Source organism: Panicum virgatum, chromosome 3N, assembly GCF_016808335.1.
Source record: "Panicum virgatum strain AP13 chromosome 3N, P.virgatum_v5, whole genome shotgun sequence".
Taxonomy (NCBI): Eukaryota; Viridiplantae; Streptophyta; class Magnoliopsida; order Poales; family Poaceae; genus Panicum; species Panicum virgatum.
Window position 1 is genome coordinate 40,226,920 of NC_053147.1, and position 18,444 is coordinate 40,245,363.

General features: G+C 49.7%; 1 pseudogene; it reads left to right on the forward strand.

Annotated features, from left to right (window-relative positions):
* Window positions 1-1,061: 1,061 nt before the first annotated feature.
* LOC120663299 lies at window positions 1,062-3,837 on the forward strand (annotated as a pseudogene).
* Window positions 3,838-18,444: the final 14,607 nt, after the last annotated feature.

Genomic DNA, 18,444 nt, shown 5'->3' on the forward strand with positions numbered 1-18,444 from the left:
AGATGAGGATTAGGATTCGGTGGGGATGACATTATCGCCATACGCTATTGGATTTCACCCGGGCTTTGCCTTTGCGCTCTGTCTGTCATCCCTCTTCGAACTTTCTGTCAAATCAAGCAATTCAAAAAGCAAATATCTTACAAATAGAGTAGTGAATCGGGTACAGCTTGGCTTTGATTTCTTAACCTAAAGTTTTCTTTCTCTCAGAAACTAGCAATTCCCAGACCAGAAATCCTATTTTCAGCTCGTCTAGTTTTCTTAAACCAGTACTATTTCTTTTCCAGCAGGGATATTACCTTTTTTTTTTGTTGTGAGAGGCCTGAGTCCACAGCTGTGGAAGAGTCGTCAGATGACAATTGAAGTAGGGATTTGCCTCTTTCAAAGGGAAAGGCTACTTGTCTGCCAGGCAGGAGAGAAAAACGAGCCGAACGAGTGATCAGGTCGAAGCACTAAAAGAAAAGGACCGGGAAACGGAGGGGGGAGAACTACCTAGTATCAAATTCACAAAGCAGCACATTTAGTAGTTGACATCTTTCTTTCTCGTTTTCATCGGAAAGGAGAGACGTTAAGCAAGAGCTACGAGTTGGAGGGCTATTTCACGTCACTTCTCCTTTGTATCTGCCGTGTTTGTGTTGTTTCATTCAATTATTTTGATCGATATTTCTTTAGTCCATTGGATTTTAATCAGATTGATTCAAATTTGGGTGATGGAGTCCTATGTATCGCCCGATTTTCCCAGTATAAGATTTGGGTGATTTGATGTCCAAAATCATGCCAGTGATAGAAGCCACCAGATCACTCGAGTGGCATATAGACAGGAAACCAAAAAAAGGGGTGGTAACTGTCCAATGACATGCGTGGTTGTTGCATCCTCAAGGCTCAGGCAGACGATTCCCGAATTAGGCTTGTCTTGCTTCAAGCTTACCGAAATAATCCACCCACCTTAATTCCAAATCTTTCTCTGCCGTCCACAGTCTGTTAGCTGTGAGTGCCACCTAAAAATACTAGCATGCTGGCATGCGGCACCCCCATTCTCCCCTCGCCATCACTCCTTCGCCCCTTGGTGGTAGGCCAGAGGACAGGTGGGGAGGGAAGGAGGGGAGGAAGGGACACCGTAGCTTACAGGGCCGCCGGAGACAATGGCCGACGAGACAGCCGGGGCCCTGAAGCCGATGAAGGCGACGTCGGATGGCGTCTTTCAGGGAGAGAACCCGCTGAACTCGGCGCTGCCGCTCGCCATCCTGCAGATATGCATTGTCGTCGTGCTCACCCGCGTGCTCGCCTTCATGCTTCGCCCGCTTCGGCAGCCGCGCGTTATCGCCGAGATCATCGTGAGTTGTTCTAGCCGCTGCCAGCTGATGCTTTCTGTTACGGCTGCGCTTGGTTGATGACTTCGTTCTGCGATCAGGGTGGCATTCTGCTTGGCCCGTCCGCGCTGGGCCGCAGCACCGTGTTCCTGAACACGGTGTTCCCCAAGCAGAGCCTGACGGTGCTCGACACCCTCGCCAACATCGGCCTCCTCTACTTCCTCTTCCTCGTCGGCCTCGAGCTCGACCTCCGCGCCATCCGCCGCACCGGGACCTCGGCCCTCGCCATCGCCGTAGCCGGGATCTCCCTCCCTTTCATCATGGGCATCGGCACCTCCTACATCCTACAGCAAACCGTCGCCCGCGGCGTCCCCACGGGGCCGTTCCTCGTCTTCATGGGCGTCGCGCTCTCCATCACCGCGTTCCCCGTGCTGGCGCGCATTCTCGCCGAGCTCAAGCTGCTCACCACCGACCTCGGCCGCATGGCCATGTCGGCTGCCGCCGTCAACGACGTTGTTGCGTGGATACTTCTGGCCCTCGCCATTGCCTTGTCGGGCAGCGGCTCGCCTCTTGTCTCCTTATGGGTGCTCCTAACGGGAGCCTGCTTCATCCTCGCGGCCTTCTTCTTCCTCCGGCCTATTCTCAATTGGATGGCACGGCGATCCCCCGAGGGAGAGCAGGTGAAGGAGCTCTACATCTGCGTGACCCTGGCCATCGTGCTTGCCGCCGGGTTTGCCACGGACACCATTGGCATCCACGCGCTCTTCGGCGCGTTCATTGTCGGCATCATCGTCCCCAAGGAAGGGCCCTTCGCCGGGGTTCTCCTGGAGAAGGTGGAGGACCTCATCTCTGGCCTGTTCCTGCCGCTCTACTTCGTGTCCAGCGGCCTCAAGACGAACGTAATGACCATCAAGGGCGGTGACTCATGGTCGCTCCTCGTGCTCGTCGTCGGGACCGCATGCATCGGCAAGATCGGCGGCACGCTGATCGCGTCGCTGGTCGTGCGCGTGCCGTTGCGTGAGGCGGTCACGCTCGGGTTCCTGATGAACACCAAGGGGCTGGTGGAGCTCATCGTCCTCAACATCGGCAAGGACCGGCATGTCCTCAACGACGAGACCTTCGCCATCCTCGTGCTCATGGCGCTCATCACAACCTTCATCACAACGCCGGTGGTCATGGCAATCTACAAGCCGGCGCGGCGGGGCCCGCCGTACAAGAACCGCGCCGTGGAGCGCGCGAACCCCAACGACGAATTCCGGATGATGGCGTGCTTCCACAGCACGCGCAACATCCCCACCATCATCAACCTGATGGAGTCGTCGCGCGGCAAAAGGAAGCGTGGCATCACCGTCTACGCCATGCACCTCGTGGAGCTCTCCGAGCGGTCGTCCGCCATCTCGATGGTCCACAAGGCGCGGCGCAACGGCATGCCATTCTGGAACAGGCGGTGCAACGGCGACGGCGGCGTCGACCAGCTCGTCGTTGCCTTCGAGACGTATCAGCAGCTGAGCCGCGTGTCGATCCGTGCCATGACGGCCATCTCCGACCTGCACACTATCCACGAGGACATCGTGACTAGCGCGCACCAGAAGCGGGCCGCGCTCATCGTGCTCCCCTTCCACAAGCTCCACCAGATGGACGGCCACATGGAGTCGCTGGGCGACCAGTACCAGCACATCAACCAGCGCGTGCTCCACCACGCGCCATGCTCCGTCGGCATCCTCGTCGACCGTGGCCTCGGCGGCGCCGCTCAGGTGGCTGCCAGCGACGTGTCCTACACCATCGTCGTCATCTTCTTCGGAGGCCGCGACGATCGCGAGGCCCTGGCCTACGGCAGGCGCATGGTCGAGCACCCAGGCATCGCGCTCCACGTGCTACGCTTCTCGCCGCAGACCGACGCTGGCGACTGCACAACCGACGACGCGTTCCTTGAAGACTTCCGGACCAATGTGACCAACGGGAACGAGTCGGTGCAGTACGAGGAGAAGCAAGTTGCAGGGAAGGCGGAGGTCATCGAAGCGTTCAAGGCAGCAGGGCGGTGCAACCTGTTCCTGGTCGGGCAGGGCGCGCCGTGCACACCGCTGGCTGACCGGAGCACGGACGACTGCCCAGAGCTCGGGCCGGTGGGCAGTTACCTGGCGCTACCGGAGTTCTCGACGGTAGCATCCGTACTGGTGATGAAACAGTACGATCCCACGGCAAAGCACTACGACCTCGTCGAGGAGGTGGCCGAAATAGCGGTGGACGTCGACACGCCGGGCCCCAGCAATAGGGGAACGAACACCAGCTTCCGTGTTGGCTGATCTATATACGTATGTTATCAACATATCGAGCAGAAAAAATACGCTGCAAGAGTAACATCATCTAATTAATTAACGTAATCCGATAGAGGTGTACATGGATGGAGGTATATATAGGGTGAGCATACCAATTTGATTATATATCTGGAGTGCCCAAGAACCTATTTGATCCAACATGATTGTAAAATTTAGCTTTTTAAAGCTATAGATAATCCAAATAGATCAGATTTTGGTCGAACCTTCAGAATCCCAGTCCAGTTTGTAGTTTTTGCGAGCTTGTGTGCTTTGGGGCAAAGCTCTATCTAGTCTATACACACCACTTTTACAGTCGCATATATAAGCTTCAAACTAGCTTAAATAGTATGACGTGTATCTGAATAGGTACTTAGTTAGGCTAACTAAACCAATACCCTTTCAAGATTGTGAAATTCGATTATAACACCTACATCCAAATTTGCAAATGGTACAACTCCTACACAGAATGGGCTCGCATACATATAGCACCCAACTTAAATTCATTCTCGTTTAATTCGGGCAAAAGACTAATTTCAGAACAAAACCCATGGGCCATAACGAGCCAAAATGAAAACCCTAGTGAGACAGGGTGTAGCACTAAGCTTTCAGAAGCTCAGCTGATCTTAACAGAGACCTGCTTCAAGATGCATCTCCATAGCTTTTCAAAGCTCTAACTGCCGCAAATATACAAGCTTTTGAGAGAATTTTGTTATCGCCGTAAATTAACAGGATTAATTTATGGGCCGAAAGCAAGATGGGCTTAATGCAGAAGATTGAAGGAGGCTTGTAAATCGGCTCCTGCATGAGCATTTGGGCCACATGGGCCATGTATCTTAGATTTAGATTTAGTTTAAGATTAAAGATAGAGTCCGATCGGGACAAGATTAGTTTAGATTATTTCCCAAGTCTCTGGACTATAAATATGTACCCTATGTTATTCAAAAAAGGAGGAACGTCATCACATCTCACAAACAACAACCTCGGCGCATCGCCACCCCTAATCCTAGGGTTTCATCCAAGTAAGCGCCATGCTGCCCTGATTGCTTCTTGCGATCAGGGCAGCATTGTTCTTGCTTTTACCTTGGTATTACTCGTACTGAAGCGTTTTTGATGGCGAGTAATGCTAGTTATTTTGATGTTCGTAGCATGGCTTTTAGTAGATCTGTTGTGCTTTGTTGCTTATCATCTACGAATATCATGTTGTCTTTACGCTATCATGTCATCATCTTATGCTAGCTCTCGTTGCATAGAGTTAGCTGCGTAAAGGCAACACCCTGCTTCTTTTATGTCTAGTAGATCTGATCTGTTATGGTTTGCTCTTATTCTCAAGAGTTGGCGTAATATCTGTTAGGTTAGGCCTTGCAAACGGGTTGGATGATCCGGTGGTGTATTAGATGCTTTATCTTAGCCTTAATAGGGATTGTTCCGGGAATCGGCTCTTGCTAGTTCTTAGGCCTCTGTTTTGGGTTGTGGTTTAGTTATCTGTTACATTCATTAGGCCCAGTCACGTGTAGGATGTTCCGATCTGGCGGTGAAGCTTTTACCATCGTAGATTAGATTAACTAGATTTAATTGAAGCAGTTTTACACTTTACTTTATTTATCGATATCCGGATAGATGCAGATCCAATCTGACACCGGGACTCGATCGGCTCTTTAAAGCCGATGCAAGAGTCGTCCCGGGGAGCCGACCACGGCTCGGACTTACGTTTCCACGTGTTTGTGTGTGTAGGCTAATCGTTGCAAGCACGTTCGCACCTTCCTGATCAGGTATAGGTCAGGTGGCACGCCCTGCGTCTTTACAAGCCGCGGCGTGTGCTGGAATTGCGGGCCGTCGACGAGGGAGCAGTGCCTGCCAGCGCCCCAGGAACCTCCCGGCTCTTCATGTTGCCTGTCGCTGCTCGCCGGTGGGTTTCGACCGACAACACATTCTGGCATGCCCGGTGGGACACTTCTCGACAACAACGTCCCCTGCGAAAATGTCTGGAGCTCAAGATCAAGAATCCGCTCCCAAGCCCATCACGTATGAGGAACTCCCTCCTGAACACAAGAAGAAGTATGATGAGATCAAAGCTCTGTTGGAAGCCGATCTCATCGGCTCTTTTGAGAGGACCCGCAACCATGGCATTAAGTGGAAGGGGTTCTCGCCTGAAGGCGCTCTCGACAATGTAGATTTGTCTGTACCATTAGAGGAGCGCACCAGGCCCCTGCGTCAGGAGATGAACTATATGGTGGCCCATACGCTTCATCGGCACTCTCAGAGCCTGATGAACGAGCTCGAGCGCGTGGCGCATCGCGTCATCGAGGAGATAATCAAGAACCAGTACTCTCCATGGGGACCAACCCTGGGGAGTCACACAGAGGAAGCTGCACTGCATTCTAGGCCGCTATTGCCGTTCTCATTTGCGGCTCCAAAACCACAAAATTCGCCAATCTACGTCATCCACAAGATCGGCGGTGATCCTGGAGAAGGCCAATTCCTCACCGAGCCACCCAAGGACATCCCGCACGGCTACACGTGTGCCTACATCCCTGACAGCGCCAATCCAACGCGCTCGGTGTAGATAGTAAATCCAAGAGCTTCTGGAGTAGACGCGGAGAAACAAGCGTGGTTGGCAAAGTACGCTACTAGGCCGAGTGCTGAGCCATCGGCCCCAGGAGTTCTTAGTGTGGAGCAGGTCAGTGCAATACTGAGAGACCAGTTTGGCATCCTGCCCAAGAGAAAGGCGATCGGCTATTCCAAGCCGTATCCAAGTGACCACGACTTGATCCCGTTGCAACCCAAGTATCGGCTCCCTGAGTTCACCAAATTCAACGGGTCAGAAGGAGCCAGCTCCATCGAGCATGTGAGCTGATTCTTAACGCAGCTTGGGATAATCTCAGTATCGGATCCTCTGAGGGTCCAGTTCTTCGGCCAATCTCTTACAGGCCCAACTTTTGGATGGTACGCGTCATTGGCTCCAGATTCAATTCGAACTTGGAGGCAGCTGGAAGATCAATTCCATACCCAGTATCACTTAGAGGCTGCTGAAGCTGGGATTGCCGACCTCGCCCAAGTTAGGCAGAAGCGAGGAGAGACTGTATCGGAATACATACAGTGCTTCAGAGAAGTCAAGAATCGATGCTACTCATCGCGCATCACAGAGAAGGAGGCAGTCGATTTGGCTATTTTGGGACTCGCTAAGCCGATCAAAGATCTGGATTTTCAGTTGGAGTTCACCTCTCTGGCACACATGGTGCAGAAGCTTACGGTATATGAGCTCTACCATCCTGAGCTGTACCAGGACAAGTTCAAGCGCCATGTAAACATGGCCCAGGAGGATGAATCTGATGACTCTGGCGTGGAGCAAGAAGTGGCCGTGGCAGAGTGGACTCGGGGGGCAAACCCTGTCCCGTGAAAGTGGGTCAAACAGCAGGGGCTTGTGAAGGGCTTCGACTTCGACGTGACCAAAGCAGAGCAGATATTTGATCTGCTCCTCAAAGAAAAACAGCTGAAGCTCCCAGAGAATCACAAGCTACCGACGGCACAAGAGCTGCAGGGAAGGCTGTACTGCAAATGGCACCACTCGTTCACTCATGCCACGGGTGAATGCAAGGAGCTGCATCGTCAGATCCAATCGGCTATCGAGCAAGGCCGATTAATTCTGGCTCAACACACAATGAAGGTCGACACGAAGCCCTTCCCACAAGCCAACGTGGTAGAGTTGTCGGACTTCACTCCTACGGGCCAGAATTTTTCATTCCAGATCAACATGGCAGGGCCCGTACGCCGTCGTGACGAGCAAAGGAGAGAGGCCGTTTCTGGCAAACGGCCCCAGGATCAAAAATGAGTCAGGGCGACAGCATATTACTGAAGAGCAAGTGCGTCACATCCGTAATCAGCTTTCTTCTTCCGATCGGCTCCTGGAAAAATATGGGTATCAGCACAAGCTGCGTCACCAATATCAATCGGAAGAAGAGGAGTACGAGTGCCGCACAGGGAGGACGCTGGGAAAACGCCAGGCCGTACGCGACCACTGGCATTGCCCGTTCTTCAGGTACTGCTGGAATTCCGGCATGAGCCGATTGCCCACTATAAGTGATTGTCTAGAGTGCAGGCCTCGGACATGCCAGTTAGGCGATACTTCGGTGTTTCGACGCTTGGGGCCCAAAGTGCGTCACAATGAACATATCGACCGGTCGGCCAGGGGTGATTCCAAGCCAGAAGAAGAAGACAGGTACCATCGCCCACGGTGGTGTCCTGACGGGCTTAATCGCTTGCAGAAGCACAGAGTGCAGCGCTTGCTCAATCTAGAAGAGGCAGAAGTGAAGTACCTTGACGTGCTGAGGAAGGCATGTTCGGACCTCGCGGAACAAGTCAAGCACCCGCGAAGGGTGGAAAGGCGCCCTCCAAGAAAAGAGTGGCACCCCAAGCAGACAAAAGCCGATGAGAAGCCATCGACTGATGTGAACATGGTGTTCGTACTCCCATCAGAGTTCCGGGCACCCCAACCGGAGGATTTGCCTGTTGCACAGTTGGATCTTGGCCCCCAGCTGATTATCTTCGAGAAGCCAAAGGAAAAAAGCTACAAACATTTGAAGGGGCTGTATCTCAAGGGCTTCATCAATGATAAACCCGTTAACAGGATGCTAGTTGACACCTGTGCTGCAGTCAACCTGATGCCATATTCAGTGCTGCACCGGTTGGGGCGTTCTTCTACCGATCTAATCAAGACCAATGTGATGCTTAATGACTTCAACGGACAACCATCAGAGGCAATGGGGGTTCTTAATGTGGAGTTGACAGTGGGCCGCAAGACGATCCCGACTTTGTTCTTCATCGTCAACAGCAAGAGTACATGCACGGTATTGCTTGGGAGGGATTGGATCCACGCCAACTGTTGTATCCCTTCCACAATGCATCAGTATCTAGTCCAATGGGATGGCGATGAAGTGGAGGTGGTCCATGCAGATGACTCCAGTGAGGTCTTGCTCGCAGACATGAACGCTTGGGATGCGGATGGGCAAGAGCCGATCTCAGGGATCGCCCTGGAAGATTGTGATCGGATCGAAGCGACAAAAAATGGACTGAGGCTGGTCTTATCCACTGGCCTCACAGAGTAGATGCATCCTGGCACGCTACGGGATGTAATAGAGATAGAGAGGGCGGTCCCAGCGACCGGCCCCAAAAAATAGAAAAATCCTGTTTGGGGTTGGAATTGTTACATCATGTACATACAATGACCTACTCTGGAAGTTGGCCATTAATCGACTATTTGGTTTCGAATGATAATGGAAGTATAGAAGCGGCCAACCCGTGCGGTTGGCCAAATAATTTTTCTTGTCATCTCCCTGTGTTTGCCGCTGATCTTGTGGATAGCGAAGACACGCCTGCGTTTGCAGCTGGTTTTTCGGACGACGGCAAGCTGGGATACGGGTTCACGTCAGCTGACGATTTGGAAGAGGTTGACATCGGTCTTGGGGATAAGCCACGGCCGACATTTATCAGCAAGAAGTTGGATCCGGTCTTGCGTGAGGAGATGATTGCGCTGCTGAAAGAGTACCGGGATTGTTTCGCGTGGGACTACACTGAGATGCCCGGTCTAGATAGAAGTATTGTCGAGCATCGGCTCCCGCTCAAGAAAGGGTTTCGGCCATTTCAGCAACGAGCACGTCAGATGAAGGCCGAAGTCCTAGAAGAAGTCAAGAAAGAGGTGGAGAAGATGCTGGATGCTGGGTTCATCAGGCCGTGCCGGTATGCGGAATGGATCTCTAGCGTAGTACCGATGCAAAAGAAGGATGGCCGATGGCGTGTCTGCGTCGATTTTAGAGATCTCAACAGAGCTACGCCAAAGGATGAATACCCGATGCCTGTTGCAGAGACATTGATCAATGCAGCTGCCGGCCACAAAATGATGAGTTTTATGGACGGTAATGCCGGCTACAACCAGATCTTCATGGCCCTAGAAGACGTGAACTAGACCGCGTTCAGAGTACCAGGCGCGGTAGGCTTGTTCGAATACTTGGTAATGACCTTTGGACTGAAAAATGCCGGTGCAACGTACCAACGTGCCATGAATTATATTTTTCATGATCTTATCGGCAAATTGGTAGAGATCTATATTGATGATGTTGTGGTCAAGTCCAAATCAGCTGGGAGGCACCTAGAAGATCTGCGCCAAGTTCTGGAATGGACTCGAAGGTTTGGGCTCAAAATGAACCCAAAGAAGTGTGCCTTTGGCGTGTCGGCCGGTCAATTTCTGGGATTCCTGGTGCATGAACGAGGAATCAAGATCGGCCTGAAGAGTCAAGAAGCTGTGAAAACGATGAAGCCACCTACTACGAAGAAAGAGTTGCAGAAGCTCATCGGTAAAATTAACTTTGTCAGACGATTTATTTCTAATCTGTCTGGGCGCATTGAACCGTTCATGGGTTTAGTGAAGATCAAATCAGATGATGAGTTTCGCTGGGGTGCAGAACAGCAGCAGGCCTTCGATGAAATCAAAGAATATTTGTCAAAGCCTCCAGTGCTGGTTCCTCCTCAGCAAGATAGGCCATTCTACGTGTACCTATCCGTGGGTGACACTTCCATTGCCTCGGTGTTAGTCCAAAAGCACGACGGTCTGGAGAGGGTGGTTTTCTACCTCAGCAGGAGCATGTTAGATGCCGAGACCAGGTATCCTGAAATCAAGAAGCTTTGCCTTTGCTTATTCTTTACATGTACAAAGCTTCGTCATATTTTGCGCTCGGCGGAAACAATTGTTATATGCAAATCGGATGTCATAAAGCACATGCTATCGGCTCCTGTCCTGAAAGGCCGGCTTGGAAAATGGATGTTTGCATTGTCAGAGTTCGATATCTGATATCAGCCCACGAAAGCAGTCAAAGGACAGGCACTGGCAGATCTTGTTGCAGACAGGATCAGCACTGATATTGCTGCGCTATTCATTCGTGCTTGGGCTATGTTTTTTGACGGATCGGCTTGGGATGATGGATACGGTGTGGGAATTCTGTTGGTGTCGCCTAGAGGGGCGACTTACTCCTTCTCCATCAGGATGACTGCCCCATGCACCAATAATTTGGTGGAATATGAAGCCGTTCGCAAAGGGATGGAACTGCTCCTCGAAGCTGGTGCAGAAGCGGTGGAAATTTTTGGAGATTCAAAGCTGGTGATTTCTCAGCTCACGGAAGAGTATAGATGTGAGAGCGAGGCTCTTTTTCCAATATGGATGCAGTTATATGAGTTGATGTCACAATTCAGGTACATCAATTTTCACTGGATACGCAGGACTCTGAACAATGAAGCCAATGATTTGGCACAGATGGCTTCTGGCTACAAGGAGACAGTCGATGGAGTCGATGTAGAGGTTTAGTTTCTAGAACCCGGAGACTGGAGAGCCGATATCTTCAATTACTTGAAGGATTCGGCTCGGGGGGCACCCAGAAGGATAAGACTCAAGGCCATGAAGTATGTTCTGATAGGGGATGACATGTTCTACAGGACCTTGGAAGGACTACTGCTTAAATGTCTGGGACCTTCAGAGTCAAATCGGCTCTTGCATGAGGTTCATGAAGGAGCCTGCGGTACTCACCAATCGGCTCATAAGATGAAGTGGCGGATTAGGCGATCGGGATATTACTGGCCTACCATGCTTGAGGATTGCTTCAAATATTACAAGGGATGTCAAGCATGTCAGAGATTCGGCAAGATTCAGATAGTGCCAGCATCAGTAATGAATCCTATCATCAAACCGTGGCCATTCAGAGGTTGGGCCATGGACATGATTGGTCAGATCAACCCGTCATCTAGCAAAGGTCACCAATGGGTCTTAGCTGCTACAGATTATTTCACAAAGTGGGTAGAGGCAGTGCCCATGAGGTCAGTAGCGTCAAAAGATGTGATCAGCTTTGTCAAAGAGCACATTATTCACAGATTTGGGATCCCTCAGACCATTACGACCGATGGAGGATCGGTCTTTATATACGAGGAGTTCAGGAAATTTGCCGATGACATAGGGATTAAGCTAATTAGATCATCTCCATACTATGCCCAAGCTAATGGACAGGCTGAAGCATCCAACCAGAGCCTCATCAAGCTCATAAAGAGAAAGATCGATGAATATCCTAGGCGCTGGCATGAGGTGTTGTCAGAAGCTTTGTCGGCATATCGTATTTCATGTCACGGGTCCACCAAGACGTCGCCGTACCATTTAGTCTACGGCCAAGACGCTGTGTTACCATGGGAGATCACGGCCGGATCAAGGCGTGTTGAGTTTCAGAATGATCTATCTGCTGAACAGTATGCAGCCTTGATGAACGATAATGTGGAGGACCTGACAGAGCTAAGGCTTTGGTCGCTGGGGAAAATCAAGGAAAATAAGGCTAAAGTTGCTCGTGCGTACAACAAGAAAGTCAAGCCTAAGAATTTCCAGGTTGGAGACTTGGTTTGGGAGGCAGTATTGCCATTGGGAACTAAAGATAAAAAGTTTGGTAAATAGTCTCCAACTTGGCACGGGCCGTACAAGATTGATCAGGTTTTGCCTGGGAATGCATACATGCTCGAGGAATTGGACAGCGTCAAGTTTCCTGCTGCTGTCAATGGTTAGCAACCTCTTGGCTCTTCGTGTTGCCTGTCAATGGTCAGCACCTCAAGAAGTACTTCCCGAGCATGTGGAAAAGCGAGTAACAAGAGCCGATGACATCCATCTGGCTATACTGAGAAAGGCCAACACGTTGAGTTGGCCAGTAAAAAAAAGAGAGAGAAAGGCCAACACGTTGAGTTGGCCGGTAAAAAAAAGAGAGAGAAAGGCCAACACGTTGAGTTGGCCGGTAAAAAAAAAAGATAGGCCAACACGTTGAGTTGGCCGGTAAAAGAAAAAATGAATTGGAAGCCAACACGTTGAGTTGGCTAGTAGAAATATATATGAAAAGCAAGATATCCGATGTGCGACCATCGACTTAAGATGTTTTTAACAGTACAAGTTTCAGGATTAACAGGCAGTATTAATTGTTTCTTGAGCCTATCTATTGGTTCAGGAATTCTTCTATGGCATGGATGGCTTCTGTGTGGACGGGGTCGGCTCGTGCTATGATTGCTTTGTCATCCTTGTCATCGCCTGATACTATCTGCCGACTCAAGGTGCTTATCTCTGTAAACTCTGCTTGTATCTGCTCGGCTATTTCCTGGGTCTCTTGTTTGGAGTTTGCAATGGAAGCTTCCTCGGCCTGGATGAGTCTCTTGGTGGTACGAACCTTTTCTTCGAGTTCTGCCAGTTCTTTCTTCAGGAGGTCGAGTCGGTTCATGCTGGCAGACACGTCAGCTTTGATATCTAGAGTTGCCTTCTTCTGGTTGAGGGCCTTGGACTTTTGAACAATGTCAACTTTCAGAGAAGTTTGAGAGCGACGTGCTTCTATTCTCTGTTGTGCTTTATTCACTTCTACCCGGAAGAATGGAAGATTGCTGGCTGGCCAAAGCTTGATTTGCAGTGGCTCCGGGAGTTGGGATTCTATTTGCTCGAAGATGTTCTTTATTTCACTGGAATCGCCAACTAGAGCAGTGAGTGGAGCAGATAGTAGATCCTTGATGAGATGAAGCTGATGTGCCAAATTAGCCGATTGCTGCAAAGATGGTGTTTCTGCTCCAGGGACAGTCAGACCCATTGATGCTGGGTCACAGGAAAGCAAACCTGAAATATCAAAGCCCTATGGACATATCTGAAGTTAGAGCGAGGTGCGTTTATGAAGCTATCGGCTAATTCAGAATTGGTTTTGTAATGTTACCTGTTCTGAAGAAGAAGCGTTGGGTGGTTCAAGAGCGATCGTCCTGTTAGAGCTTGTGTTGACATCAAGAGCATCGGCTGTATCAGCTTGTTCCTCGTTTGCCTCCATTAGTGCATTAGGAGTTGCAGCCATCTCATGTTGTTCTGAGCTTTCTGCATTGGGGATGTCTTCAGCTGTGTCCTGGAACTAGAACTACAGTCAACCAGAGTACATGTGTATACAATAAAGAAGAAGTTCTAGAAAGATGAGTTACCTGGTTGGTGTTGGACTCTGATGGACTCGGAGAAGCTGGTGTTGGTTTCTTGATGACACGCCTCGTGATCATCTTCCTTTTCTTGGTCAAGACTCGGGGGGCAACAATTGCAGAAGCTTGTCTTCGTTTGGAAGCCGACTGAAGTAAGTCTGGCTGAATAGTCATTATCACTTTCTTCATCGTTGGCGATCCCTTGCAGAAGAGTACATCAGGGGCAGTTGGAAGAAAGTGGAATGGCTCCCCGTTGCTGGTCATAGGTTCTGGACCATCTTGTTGCTGCCAACAGGGTGAGCAGGATTAGCCAAGAGAAAGGGATAGAGGACTTGGAAGGAATAAAGTGCATAGATTCAGTACCTCTTCCTCGGGGATTACATATTCAGGATCAATTTACTACAGTCGAGGACCTAGAGCTTTTCTGAAAACATGGGTTTTCCACATTCCCCACCATGTGCTAAATCGATCGATGAAGGATCAAAGGACAGATCGGCTGGTATTAGAATGTGGAGGTCATCGAACATGATGTAGCATCTCGAGCTGGTGAGACCATCAGGCAGATCGGCTCTGCTCTCCACCAAGTGGTGAATATGGAAGTGGGGAGGGACTTGTCCTAAGCCAAATTGCCGAGCTGCTATGACTGGTTGGTAAGATTCATAGCCTGGCTTGATAATTCTATTAGAGGTGCTGATGCCAACAGGGAGGAAGCCAGGTCGGATCATTAGAAAATACAGATGCCGAGTGCTGTCGTCATCTGCAAAGCTATCTAATCTAAAGGCAGTTGGGTTCTCAAAGGGTTCAGATTCAGTAAATGGGAAATAGAGTGGGTTATCCAGTCCTTTGTAGAAGACTCTGAACCATTTTGCTGCATCTGTTGAGTTCAGTTTACTACCAGGAAGACTAAATAAAGCTTGGTCATAGCTAGTACATCTAATTGGTTTGCCACTCTCATCAGGAAAGGAGTTCTTGGTCAGGCCTTGGAAGTTGGGGATATGGTGCTGAAAGTACAGTTGTGCCCACAATTGAATAAACCACCAAGGGCCTCCAGTTCTCAATTTCTTCTGGTTAAGCAAGTTAGATGTCATTAAATGGAGATATTTTTAGGTTTCTCCAAGGAAAAGTTTGCCTAGGCCGATGTGATAGGCCAAGGGAAGATAGTTCTTGGTAGGAGCTAAAGAAGGACCACAGAAGATAAAGTGCTCTAGCCAAAGATTTAAGAAGGCTGTGTGTTCCTTCTGAGTCACTGGACCTTTTGTTTTCATGTGCTGACTCATGTAAGTGCCCCAGTTTGTGCAGTTAAACTTGGAAGAAAGTTTGAAGGGGATTTCTGCCATTTTTGTGGGCAGCTGGATTAGGAGATCCAATGTCTAGGCCGGTGATCATGGTGACATCTAGCAGAGTGGGAGTCATGGGTCCATGACCAAAGAGGAAACAATTCAGAGCATCGGACCAGAAATAGCCGATGGTTTTCAGAAGGTTTTCATCTTTTTCAAGGGGTGATAATGATAAGCTAAGTGCATCGGCTATGTTCAGATCTTGCCACAAGGGCATGTAAGCCTTTGCTACTCTACTGTACCATGTAATCCAGCTCTCAGGAGGGTTAGGGCAGGCTCTTAAGCAGTCGGCCCAGAGGTTCAGATCGATGTCTTGACTCACAAAAGGGATTCTATTTGCTTCACAAGAAATCAAATCTATGGGGTTTTCGAAAGTTCGTGGGCCAAGACAGAAAGATTTTGGATTGGAGGGATGCGGTAGAAGGATGTCTGATACCTGAAGTTCAGAAATTCAGAAGTATGCATATGGTGTCATGTTTCAGAGTTTAGTGTTTCAGAGGCTTAGTAAGCTGAAGAATACTAAAAGAGTTAGGCTGAATATTACCTTCAGGCCACAGATTGCCGCATCATCGATTGCAGAGTTTGTCGTTTGAGCTGCAGAATCAGCCATGGTTCAGATCTGTTGACTTGGGGTTTGGTTTCTGTGGGCTCAGATTCGAATTCCGGGTGCTTGGAGAGTTCTTGCTCGAATTTGTAGAACTGGGTTTTCGAATTATGCTCGGATTCAAGAGTTCGGTTCAAGGTGGAAGTGTTACTCTACTCTTGTGCGGGTTGCTTTTAGTTTGAATTCCGTCGGCTCTTGGATATTTATAGAAGCCTGATGCATTGCCATCGGCTTTTTGGAAAGTAAATCGTACACACATAATTAAAAGAAATAGATTTCATTAGAGGAAAGTTCATTACAAGGAAAGCCGATTGTTACAAAGGAATTAATCCTTCGGCTTTGTGATCCTACGATGCTACCTACTACTATTGCTCGTAGGTACCTAGTACCTACGGCGCTTGGGGCTTCGGGCCGGCGCATCTCCGCTGCCGTCGTCGTAGCTGTCGTCGTCGTCGTCGTCGTCGCTGCTGAAGGCGCTGCTGCCACCTTCAGATCCGAGGTCGCTCCAGCCATCATTGTCGCCGCTGTTTTCTTCCTCGCTGTCCTCCTCGAAGGACCCGAGGAACCGAAAGGGCTTTCCGCCCATCGGCTCATCGTCGTCGGAGGGAGAGTCGATCTCCTCTTCCGAAGAGGAGTCGACTCCGTCCGAAGAGGGGTCTTTCTCGTCGCCGTTCTCCGACTCCTCCTGGAACAGGAGCCGAAGGTCTTCTCCTTCAGTTTTGGGCTCGTCCTCCTCGGAGACGACCCCGAAGTCGAACTCCTCTGCATCCTAGTGCAGAGGAGCCAGCGATTCGTACGCTGCGGTTGGGTCCCACTCCGGCGTCAGCTCTCGGCTCTCCGGAATGGAGTCGATGGAAGAAGCAGGGAGAGGGGAAGAAGAAGGAGAAGAGGAGGAGGAAGAGTCTCCGAAGGAGTTGGAGCCAGAGGAAGAAGAGATTGCCATGGCTAGTGAAGGATTGGGGTTTTCTGCGCTACTGGCTTTGGGAGGAAGAAGGAGTTTGCCGTGAAGAAGAGCCGATTCGGGGTGAGATTAAATAGTGAAAAGATGGAAGATGGATCGGCAGTTTCACGTTTTACGAGGAGTCAGTTGCAGAGATGTTGCATCTTCCTTGGTGGTTGCAGTGTGTTTAAACGGGAAGATGAAGCGACGGATTGGTTTTGGAACTATCATTGCCAAAACCAGAGGGGCATGTGTTATCGCCGTAAATTAACAGGATTAATTTGTGGGCCGAAAGCAAGATGGGCTTAAAGCAGAAGATTGAAGGAGGCTTGTAAATCGGCTCCTGCGTGAGCATTTGGGCCACATGGGCCATGTATCTTAGATTTAGTTTAAGATTAAAGATAGAGTCCGATCGGGACAAGATTAGTTTAGATTGTTTCCCAAGTCTCTAGACTATAAATATGTACCCTATGTTATTCAAAAAAGGAGGAACGTCATCACGTCTCACAAACAACAATCTCGGCGCATCGCCACCCCTAATCCTAGGGTTTCATCCAAGTAAGCGCCATGCTGCCCTGATCGCTTCTCGCGATCAGGGCAGCATTGTTCTTGCTTTTCCCTTGGTATTACTCGTACTGAAGCGTTTTTGATGGCGAGTAATGCTAGTTATCTTGATGTTCGTAGCATGGCTTTTAGTAGATCTGTTGTGCTTTGTTGCTTATCATCTACGAATATCATGTTGTCTTTACGCGATCATGTCATCATCTTATACTAGCTCTCGTTGCATAGAGTTAGCTGCGTAAAGGCAACACCCTACTTCTTTTATGTCTAGTAGATCTAATCTGTTATGGTTTGCTCTTATTCTCAAGAGTTGGCGTAATATCTGTTATGTTAGGCCTTGCAAACGGGTTGGATGATCCGGTGGTGTATTAGATGCTTTATCTTAGCCTTAATAGGTATTGTTCCGGGAATCGGCTCTTGCTAGTTCTTAGGCCTCTGTTTTGGGTTGTGGTTTAGTTATCTGTTACATTCATTAGGCCCAGTCACGTGTAGGATGTTCCGATCTGGCGGTGAAGCTTTTACCATCGTAGATTAGATTAACTAGATTTAATTGAAGCAGTTTTACACTTACTTACTTTATTTATCGATATCCGGATAGATGCAGATCCAATCTGACACCGGGACTCGATCGGCTCTTTAAAGCCGATGCAAGAGTCGTCCCGGGGAGCCGACCACGGCTCGGACTTACGTTTCCACGTGTTTGTGTGTGTAGGCTAATCGTTGCAAGCACGTTCGCACCTTCCTGATCAGGTATAGGTCAGGAGGCACGCCCTGCGTCTTTACAAGCCGCGGTGTGTGCTGGAATTGCGGGCCGTCGACGAGGGAGCAGTGCCTGCCAGCTCCCCAGCAACCTCTCGGCTCTTCGTGTTGCCTGTCGCTGCTCGCTGGTGGGTTTCGACCGACAACAAATTTACAATCTACCATTTAACAATCTGCAAGTTAAATACAAGAATTTCACAATCGTGGTGGGTCCAAACATGGTCGGAATACAGGGTGCAATATCGGTGTTTGGCCGCCAATCCCACCAAGGGATACCCCAAGGTGGTAGATTGTAGGTAGGGTTTCAGAGACGAAAGTCGGCCTTAGTGATCCGACGATGCCGAGTGGAATGGCCTGCCGGGTTGGACGAGCCAATAACTCGAACGTGTTCGGTTAGTTTTTTGGTCGAGGTCTGGAACCGATGGTGCAAGGAACATAAAGATTTACAAAGGTTCGGACCGTGAAATGCGTAATACCCTACGTTCTGTTGGTGGTTTGTATTGCCTTAGAGGTTGATGATGATTTGGAGGGGTCCCTGCCCGCCCTTATGTTGTCTAGGGGACATGGTGGCATGGAAATTCTAGCTGAATACTACCTACGAAGTTCTTGCTAATGTAAA